Source organism: Pogoniulus pusillus, chromosome 9 (assembly GCF_015220805.1).
Source record: "Pogoniulus pusillus isolate bPogPus1 chromosome 9, bPogPus1.pri, whole genome shotgun sequence".
NCBI classification, from domain to species: domain Eukaryota; kingdom Metazoa; phylum Chordata; class Aves; order Piciformes; family Lybiidae; genus Pogoniulus; species Pogoniulus pusillus.
In genome coordinates, this window is record NC_087272.1 from 5218946 (window position 1) to 5229435 (window position 10490).

Here is a 10490-nt window from a genome sequence, read left to right on the forward strand (position 1 = left end):
CGCCGACCCTAGGCGCCCCTCTGGAGGCGGGGCAAGGGGGAGCTCGGCGGCGCCCCCTTCCGTCGTGGCAAGCCGTAGGGTGGTTTGCGCTGTACGGGGGAGGTGGGGGAAGAGCAGGGTTTGGCGAATTGGACGGCCGTGATGTGGCTTGCTTGGAGGCTGATGGCAGGGGGACTGTGTCCGCCGGCCTTTGTCTGCGGCAGTGAGGGCGGAGGGCGGCCTGGAGACTGCCGCCGCAGCCGCAGTCTGGGTTACGTAATGGAGCCGGCGGGCCTCAGAGCGGTCGTTGGATCGGCCGTGTCGGGCAGTGCCGGCGTGGGGAGTCAGTCGGTGGGGTGGGTGTTAGAGCCGCACCTGTGAGCGCCTGAGTAAACGCAGCTCATTTTGTCTTGGTTCCGGTGAGAAGTAACCCTAACCGGCGATCCTCTGTATTCGTTGTGGGTTTGCAAGCCAAAGGCGAGGTTTATTGCGACACCTCCCTCGGCTAAGCCCCCGGCCAGCTGCCCTAGCCGCGGACATGCCAGGCGAGTGGGCTCCCTGCCTGCTGGGGCATGGCACCGACGAGCCGATGCCGGGGCCGTGGGGAATAACACAGCCTGGCTGCTCTGAGGACAGCGCTCCTTGTCATGCACGGGGAGAAGAGCCAGAAGATCAGCGTGGCTGTGTGTTGGCTGATGTAATGAGAAGGAGCAAGCCTGTAATTGTGCTGGCGAGCTTATGCTGAATGAGTGCCTTCAGATCACCTCAGGTGTGAACTGAGATGAATTACACAGAGGAATGCATGAAGAACTATTTTACAATGTTTATAAAGTTTGTATTTTAAGGTACTGTGAATCTAGACTGAGCCTGTCAATTGTAAGTTTATGTGGCTTAGCTGTATCCAGATGCTGTTGGGGATACAGAGTACACGTGGTCTGGCACTGCTAGCATAATTAATAGCTAATAAATAGCATCATTTCAGTGTTTCAAGTCTTTAAAGCTTCATGGTCCAGTAATCAGTGCAATATTTTTAATTCAGAGGGTAGAAGATTTCTTTGTGGTAAATTATTCAGGGGTGACATTATTGCTGTCTACAACTACCTGAGGGGAGGTTGTGGCCAGGAGGAGGTTGCTCTCTTCTCTCAGGTGGCCAGCGCCAGAACGAGAGGACACAGCCTCAGGCTGCGCCAGGGGAGATTTAGGCTGGAGGTGAGGAGAAAGTTCTTCACTGAGAGAGTCATTGGACACTGGAATGGGCTGCCCGGGGAGGTGGTGGAGTCGCCGTCCCTGGGGCAGTTCAAGGCAGGACTGGACGTGGCACTTGGTGCCATGGTCTAGCCTTGAGCTCTGTGGTAAAGGGCTGGACTTGATGATCTGTGAGGTCTCTTCCAACCCTGATGATACTGTGATACTGTGTGATACGTTTCACATCTCTGCAGGGCTGCAAGATAAACACCTTCAAAAGTATGGTACTGTTGGAACTACAGAAGACAGTGTTTGGTTCAAGATGCTGGTGATGGGGCCTTGGTCATGTGTCTCTTTTGAGAGAAAAGGAAAATATTTGTCAGGCATGGTAGATGTTAAGAAGAAAAAAATAATTTCCCAAAATAAATCTATGAAAATAAGCAGTGGTAAATGAATTAATGTGTGGTCTTTGTACAAGTTAACTCTGTGTATCAATACACGTGATTACCAATGAAAGCTACTCCTCTGTTACTAAGAATATTGCTAATACTGTGTCCTTGCAAGGCCATCCATTGGAAGAGGGTAGAACAGGGTAAATGATAAGTAAGAGCACATCACCACTTAGAGTAGGGTATGATAATAATGTATTAAGGTGCTGTTTTTACAAGTGGCTTCAAATACTAATGACAACCTGTACAAACATAATATTACTGTCATAACACCCTTCTAATATGTATTGGCTCCCTTTAGCATTTGAATGCTTCACAGGCACAAGGAAAATATTGCAGAGCAATATTTATGATAAATTCAGTAACAATCTCAGATAGTTTACCTAGCAATCCCTTTATACCAAATCAACAATTTCCAAAGAAGTGCAGCCTACCTCAGTGACAGCACATTACACAACCTCACTTGCTTTCTCAATCAAGAATATTGTAATTGCCAAGTGTCATTTTGAAGTCAGAAACATTTAACATTGTCCTATCGCCTGAGCAGTTAAAGGGGAACTTACTTGAAGAGGGTAATGAACACAAAATCATGCTCTTAATTAATTTTGTGGGTACAGTTCCTGTGCAGCCTCAGAAATGAGCATTCAGCTAGCAAAGGCAACAGAACAGCTTTGATGTATGTAACTGATCTTTCAGAATGACAGCTGGAACGCAGTCCTCTGTACCTCCAGCAGTCTCTCTCATTACAAACACATTTTATCTCCTCTCCTAGACAAACAGGAATTAAGCATCTTTTGGTTTTGTGCTGTCTTGTGGATCACTTCTTATATGCTTTGGCCATCTAGGTCTGGAAGCTGAGCAAGACATCTATGACGGCACTTTAAATTCTCTGTTTGTTACCAGTCAACATTAAGTTCGAATGTGATGATGTGGCACAAAAGCCTGAGGCAATACTAAGCAGGGACAACAGTACCTTTCCTTGCAGTATAGCAAGACAATTATTCTAATTCTGTTATTTTATAATTCACCTGCCACCAGAGTACCAACAGACAGTGTTTCAATGACAAAGCAGTGTTTCTAGCAGCACAGTGTTTCATAGCACTAGGCAATGCTTTGAATTACTGCTCACATCAGAGAGCATCCCTTCCAAATGATTAAGCCTACCACCTAGATGTAGGTAGTAACAGACTTCTAACCAAAAAGTGCCCAAGTCTGAGAGCAGGAACTTGGAGACGTTCCTATCTTAAAAGGGGCATAGTTGCAGACTCTGAAATTCTTACTTCCCACCAAGTAAGGAACTCTCAGCCCAGTTACTCGATTCAATCATTTCTTAGATCCAGCTCCTCTGTCTTTCTGTCAGTTGCTGCTTTTTGATCTATGAATTCTTTGACATTTTGCAGGGAAGAAAAATGCAAGACTGAGTGACTTGAGATGAGAAATTGCTAAGCAGCACATTGAAGACTGTAGTTGGATGAGTTATTACATTGCTAATCTACCCACGTGCCACACAGAGAGAAAGAACTGCGGTCCAAGAAAAATTCAATGTCTGTCTCTGTAAGTCTAGTTATTTCCTAGACACTTCATTTTAGCTGAAATTCATAGCTCAGCAGTATTTTGCATGAGGAAGCCATAGAGTTTTCTGACATGCAACAATAGAGATGTTATCTATCTCCAAATATTTTCCAGTATAAATATCATAATAGCTTGTAATGCCACTTTTGTTCATTTAATAGTTTTGCAATCATGAAAACACTTTGTTTTCTGCTTAGAAAATGAATGACCACTGATGGAGGGAGTGGTTTTTAAGTTTACAAGGAGCTCTGAGAAAAGAATTTCATAGGACCAAACTCAAATGGTAATACAGATTGTATTGGCCGTGGTGGAATTACGTGCCATATGGAAGCTGTGAGCATGCCTTCAGCTTCCCACAAGAATAACACAGATCTTTTCACTTAATTCACAACTGCAAGTACTAATTACTGTTGTGGCTAAAACTGGTTAGTGGCTTTCTGGGGAGTACTGAGCTGCTTTGTCATATGAAACTTAGCTCTCAGTACTGGATAATAATATCCTCTTGCATGACCAAACCATCATCATTATTATCTGCTAACAACAATGTTGTTATGATGACTTACAAAGCATTAAGCATATATCTATATATCAAGGCCACACCTTGAGTACTGTGTCCAGTTCTGGGCCCCTCAATTCAAGACAGATGTTGAGATACTGGAGCATGTCCAGAAAAGGGCAACAAAGCTGGTGAGGGGCCTGGAACACAGCCCTGTGAGGAGAGGCTGAGGGAGCTGGGGGTGTTTAGCCTAGAGAAGAGGAGGCTCAGGGGTGACCTCATTGCTGTCTACAACTACCTGAAGAGACACTGTAGCCAGGTGGGGGGGGGGGCTCTTCTCCCAGACTACCAGCAATAGAACAAGGGGACATCTAGGCTGGATGTTAGGAGGAAGTTCTTGACAGAGAGAATGATTGGCATTGGCTGCCGAGGGAGGTGATGGAGGTGCCATCCCTGGAAGTGTTCAAGAAAAAAGACTTAGTGCCATGGTCTAGTTGATTGGATAGGGCTGGATGACAGGATGGACTGGATGAGCTTGGAGGTCTTTTCCAAACTTGCTGACTCTAATTCTATTCATCCACAAAGTTAGAACCAGAATCTGAGGTGAAGGCACAGCAAATAACTGATAAGCAACTGCATTATGTCTAATTTTACTTACTCAGGATAATGTGTAGCTGAAAATTATTTTTCTTTCTCTAAGTGCTGTACTTTTGGTGTAAGGATCTGTTATGTCAAGTGTTCTGGATGTAAGAATAAGTATATAAAGAAACTGCAAGTTGTATTCACTCCAGTTCCAACCAGGACCAGGCAAGTTTTGAAACAAAGATGATAAGAGTTACTAACTGGTATGCAAATTACATAAGGAGGGCCACCAAGTATCAGCAATAATGGCCACAAAGCCTGCTCTACCAAGCTCTGCTGCTTGCCATCTGCAAGCTGGTTTGTTCATGATGAGCCTTGACAAGTTTTGCAGTAGGCTAAGCAGATACACATGAAGATGCAGAAGGCACTTTGGAGCAAATGTATGCAGAGTGGGATATAGAGTGTTAGTGTCAAAAATACTACTTTGAAACCATAGAGAATAATAACACACCCTTCTTTTTTTTTCTGTGAGAAAAGGAAAAGAAGACTGACACAGAAACCCCTTTAGCCAGGACCTCCTACCTCTGCTGTTGGTGAGAGGAAGGGTTGGGAGCGGTGGCATACTTCCATCGTCACGCTGTGAAGCCAAAGGCAAAGGAGCAGCCAGGCTACAGCTGCACTGTGGTGCTGCTTGGGGCAGGTATGCAGAAAGGCAGCTCTGTTCCTGTAGTGCAATGTTTCAGCAAGCCTCTGTTCTGCATAGTTTCACAGAGCTCTTTGTTATTGAATTCCCTGACAGGTCTATGCAATGATGAAGCAGGACTAGTACGATATACCTGATGCACAGCTCACAAGTGTGGTTCCAAATATTCTTACATCAAAACTGGATCCAAAGTGCATTAACTATGAAGTGCATCTTACAAGCATTTTGTCCATAATGAGCCCTACTGCTGTCCTAACATAAAACACAGGCATTATTCTACAAAAGACACAGATTTGCAGTCCTGAATTAGGCTACAAATAGGGAAGTTGTGGCCTTCCCAAATGCAGACTACTGCATTTATATAGTGTATATATATATATATACACACACTATATATCCTATATCTTATATACTGTATATATACCTGGAGGTTCTGATGTAATTCTTCTCTGCAAAATGGCAAACAATATTTATCCTATAATGAAGCATTACATCATTGAAGTCCATTATGTTTTTCAAGGCCCTCTGAATTGCTCTCATCAAATAACACAGGACCCCCCTTGCTTCACAGCTCAGAGGTTTAACATCTGGTGTTTCTTCTGTAATAGCACTCAGGAGAGTGAGGGTTTTCTCTGAACGTTTTTAATGGTGGTAAGACTTTCTGCAAATCCACTATTTCAAGTAATCTTTGAGTATGTTTCCCTTGGGGGTTTCTTTTACTCAGCCCTAAGCCACCTGTGCTTCCCCCATCCCTCTTCCTGTGCAGATTGTTGTTTTCTGCTGGGAGCCTGGATCAGAGTTGTCCACACAAACAACCCCTCAGGAATCAATCTGGCATCTCTTTCTAGACAGATCTGTAAATCTGTCAGAAGGTCATGGAGTGGAAGCAGGAGGTAGCATGAGAGAGCACAGGACTGCAAATCTAGTTGCTTTGGGCTTCAAATGCAAGTTGCAGTTGGAATGGTGGGTGGGGAGGCTAGCAGACTAATTACTCTCAGAGCCCAGCTTTTACAAAAGGTTTCAGCCATGGCCACGGACAGTACTTAAGCTAAAAGGCATTGGAGTAGATTTTGGGTCAGCCTGGTCAAGAGTTCATGCCCAGCAGTGGTAAAAGGGTTGCTGTCTTTGCTGCAATGTGTCTCCTATTTGCCAGGGTACACAACAGAGTGTGTCCAGGGTCTCTAACACTTTATTAGGACTGTATAGGAGTTCTGCAAGTGAGCTGTAATCCCAAAAGAAGGCAGCTGATGTGTTAAACCTGATTTCCTTACATCTTTGTTTCTGGTTCTTTATACACACCTTCTCTATTCACAGAGGACAACAGTTGCTGTATAAAAAGGTAGCAGAGTTTCCCTTACCTTTGGTATTGATAGTTTTCTCAGACATTACACAAAGAAAGCATAACACTTAATAGATATTTTACAGCAATATCCTGTATATTAGTAGACCTGCATAGGACCAAGGTAAATAATTCTTTTAAAACATTCCCAAACAGCATAAAATAGCAGTACAGGAGTCATTACTAAACCGTGCTCTATTGTTTGACATTTTTACTTCCTCTAGTGTCAGGAGAGGAATACACAATACCTGTGGTAGTGTACGTCTTTGGCAGATAGTCCTGTGCTCAGCAATAGCATGCCATTTGTGACAGGATCAAGTAGCAGAAAATAAGACTCAAGCCAGCTACAGGATTCTTCAATTTACTTGGGAACTCCAGAGCTTTGGAGAGTTCAGAGAGTAAGCAAACTGAACTCCAGACTTTGTTTCTGGACTGCTTCCCAAGGGTGAGGTTACACTTCATAAATAACCTGCACATAAATAACCTTCAGGCACTTTTATAAAGAAGGTACTCCCAGAAAAATACACAATTTATTTGTTTGCAAGTCCAGTAAGTGGAAGTTTTCAAGCCTTTCACTCTCTTGTTCCCTTAACGAAACCAGAAACCTTCCTGCAGGTGAGAGCAAAGTAACCACCAATACTCTTATTGGGCTAAACAATTACTTTTGAAGACTTGTTTCAGAACCTTGTCATTTGTTAATAGGTAGTGAAACATATGTTTCTCAGTCAGTTTGGATGGGTGGAGCTTGTTTTCATTTCCTGTTCTTCCTCTACCATACTAATTATACCATCAGCTTCTTCTTTTGGTTTTCTGTCACAGCTTTAAGAAAATTGAACTATAAGTAACTGATACCTGAAGCAATATTTGGAAAAGAAATCCCACTCTAGACCTATTCCTAGATTAATCTCTATTTTACTATTTCATTTATCACCATATTTAGGCACATCTTCACATATTTTCAGCCCCTCACAAAGCAAAGTGACCTGAGATTTCCAGGTTTGATATTTTCAGTTATGTATTACTTGTCCTTTCCTTGTTCCTGCACGTGGCAAGCACAAAATGCTCATGTTATGACAGCAGAACAGCTATTTTAATACATACCTTTCTGTTGCTTTGAACCCAAGGATACGAATCTATCTATAAACACACAATGTGAACCCAGTAAATATATAAATAAGGGATCTAAAAATGCAAAGAGGAGACTGATAAGGAAAAAAAAAGTGTTATCTTCGAGAAACAGAAGCATACTTGGTCTGTTGCTCCTATTTGTTTTCAGGCAGAAGAAATCTGCCTTTTGAAGTAGGCCTCCTTGCTCCTGCAGTCCTCAGGAAAGCTGATTTTTTTCCACCCAAAAGTCTCTTTCTGAAGAGACTGACCATGAGGAAAATATTTTTTCTTAAAAGTTGGAGTTGTTTAGCCTGGAGAAGAGGAGGCTCAGAGGAGACCTCATTGCTGTCTAGAACTACCTGAAGGGAGGCTGTAGCCAGGTGGGCCAGGTGATTGGCATTGGAATGGGCTGGCCAGGGAGGTGGTGGAGTCACCATCCCTGCAAGAGACTGGATGTGACACTTAGTGCCATGATTTACTTGATTAGATAATGTTGGTGATAGGTTGGACTTGATGATCTTAAATGTCTTTTGCAACCTAGTTGATTTTGTGATGAAAGCTAATTTTGCTCAATACAAACATTTCTCCCCCAAATTGCAGCGACATAAGTGTGACATAAATGTCACTGGCTGAAGTTGTAAACATTTTACATCAGCAAATTCACCAGATCAGAATTTGTGGCTACTCTGTCACAACTTCTTTGGACTTTATTATGCTATGTCCCAGTCCGAGTGATGGACTCTGAAATGTTTCACACTTATACATAAACCTGTGAAATCAAAGACTCTGTGAAAGTTGCATTCCATGTATAATGTAATGAAACTTAGGCTGGGGTTGTTTAGCCTAGAGAGGAGGAGGCTCAGGGGAGACCTTACCGCTGTCTACAAGTACCTGAGGGTAGGTTGTAGCCAGGAGGAGGTTGCTCTCTTCTCTCAGGTGGCCAGCACCAGAACAAGAGGACACAGCCTCAGGCTGCACCAGGGGAAATTTAGGCTGGAGGTGAGGAGAAAGTTCTTCACTGAGAGAGTCATTGGACACTGGAATGGGCTGCCCGGGGAGGTGGTGGAGTTGCCATCCCTGGAGCTGTTCAAGGCAGGATTGGACGTGGCACTTGGTGCCATGGTCTGGCCTTGAGCTCTGTGCTAAAGGGTTGGACTTGATGATCTGTGAGGTCTCTTCCAACCTTGGTGATACTGTGATACTGTGTGATACTGTGAAAAAAAAGAAGGGAGTGGTTTGTTGGGTTTTTTTGTTGGTTGGTTTGTTTTTTGTTGTTGGGGGCTTTTGCTGGTGATTTTATTTTTTTGCTAAACCTCTATCCTTTGAAATTTAGGCACAAGGTCCTTGAAATGCTTGTCAGGTTTCAATTATTCATTATAAATTTGCTAAAAGCATCAGCTGTTGAAAAATGTTAAGCTGTAAAGGAGATGGGCAGAGAGCTTACAACGAGTTTATTGTTCTGCTCTAAGTCACTCTGAGCAGGGACCATAACCAGGAGCTGGACAAAAAGGAGGTCCAGCCATCTAGTGGTAAATAACGCTGGTGTGCTGCCTGCTGATGTCTGTCTTCCACAAGGACGTTCACAGGGCATCCATGTGTTTATTTCCCACAGAGATAAAAAAAAAGGAGTACTTCCCACATTTTGAAAGGTGGAGGACTCAGCAGCAGCGAGGCATCTAGGCAGCATACTGAACTGCATAGGACCTTGCAGCTGGACTGGGAGAAGGCTTGGCAGGAGCAGTAACCACATCAACCACAAAGCCCTCTTTTACTAGGTTGTCAGGGAAGTGCCTGCAGTCAGTGTTTTCAATAGAGAAGTACACCTATTTACAGTTGCCTGCTTACAGTACTTTTCTTCAGACTATAGCTGCGTCCTTGCACTTACCTGCAACTGTACAGAAGTAATCAAGAGAAATACTGGGCAATTTTCCACAGTTTCATAGCAGAGGACAGCATGTCCAGAGCATACACACAACAGAACAACACAATGCGCTCACGTCCCACTTCACACCAGGACAAGAGAGGTGCAAGCCAAATCATCATGCTTCAAACAAGAATGATGCAATCAAGTATCTACACAAAGAACACCATATGCTTAGTCCAAACGAGGATAAAGCACCTACCCAATGTACTGAGAGAACTGTTTCACATTTTCTGGATGGTTACAAACTTAGAGTAAAATCTTCCATCTTGGCAAGGCCTGAAGAGCCATGTCTCCAAATCAGCAGCCATGAAATACTTAGGAGAGAATAAAAAACATACAATGTGTATGCCTGAACACCTCTTGGTATGCCAGAACTCCTATTCTTAAAGTGATCTCAGTGCTTAGGTGCCCCTCTCTGCTTGAAAGCAGCCAGTTGCAAGTCCTGCAGAGCCTAGTATACAGCTTGCTTAGGCACAGAGAAGAGGCATCCAGTGGGATAGCCTAGGCACTATGGACATTAAGTGACCATTAATACTGATGTGAAGTGAATCCCATTAAAAACAACACAAATCACCTGCTTAAGATGTAAATGCCTTAGTTACAAAAGCCAAGATTAAAACTACTGCCTGTCTTACATCATGATAGGCAACTGATTTCCATCTGCTTATTAACAGCATATTAAACTCCCCGTTGCTGCATTTTGACCACTACTGAACTCTTCTGAAATACCAAGTTTTGCCCAAGACACATCCCCTTCATGGCTTACATACTCATGAAACTGCACTGTGGGTTGTACTTAGCTACAAAACACTAGCCACAGCATGCAGTCATGGCTGAACTAAGGATAGCCAGGTATAAGTAGGGAATAACTCTGCCAAGCACCAAATAGTTACTTCGTGCTGTGGGAATTTTTGTAACTGAAAACAGAGTTTTGTTCCAGGTAGTTACTGCAACATGAACTGGTTTTGGCAGGCACTTTCGTGTGTACTGGAGGGAGTACAGAGGATAATGCTTCCTGTGAGGTACAGAGTATCTGAAGGCAGCTCGGGTTGTCAGTATTACTTGCTGACAGCCACTAGGATAGAAATAAAATGCAGCTGTTTCCTATTAGAGTGGTATCAGCTACTATATCTTGAACTCTCACTGCTATGTGT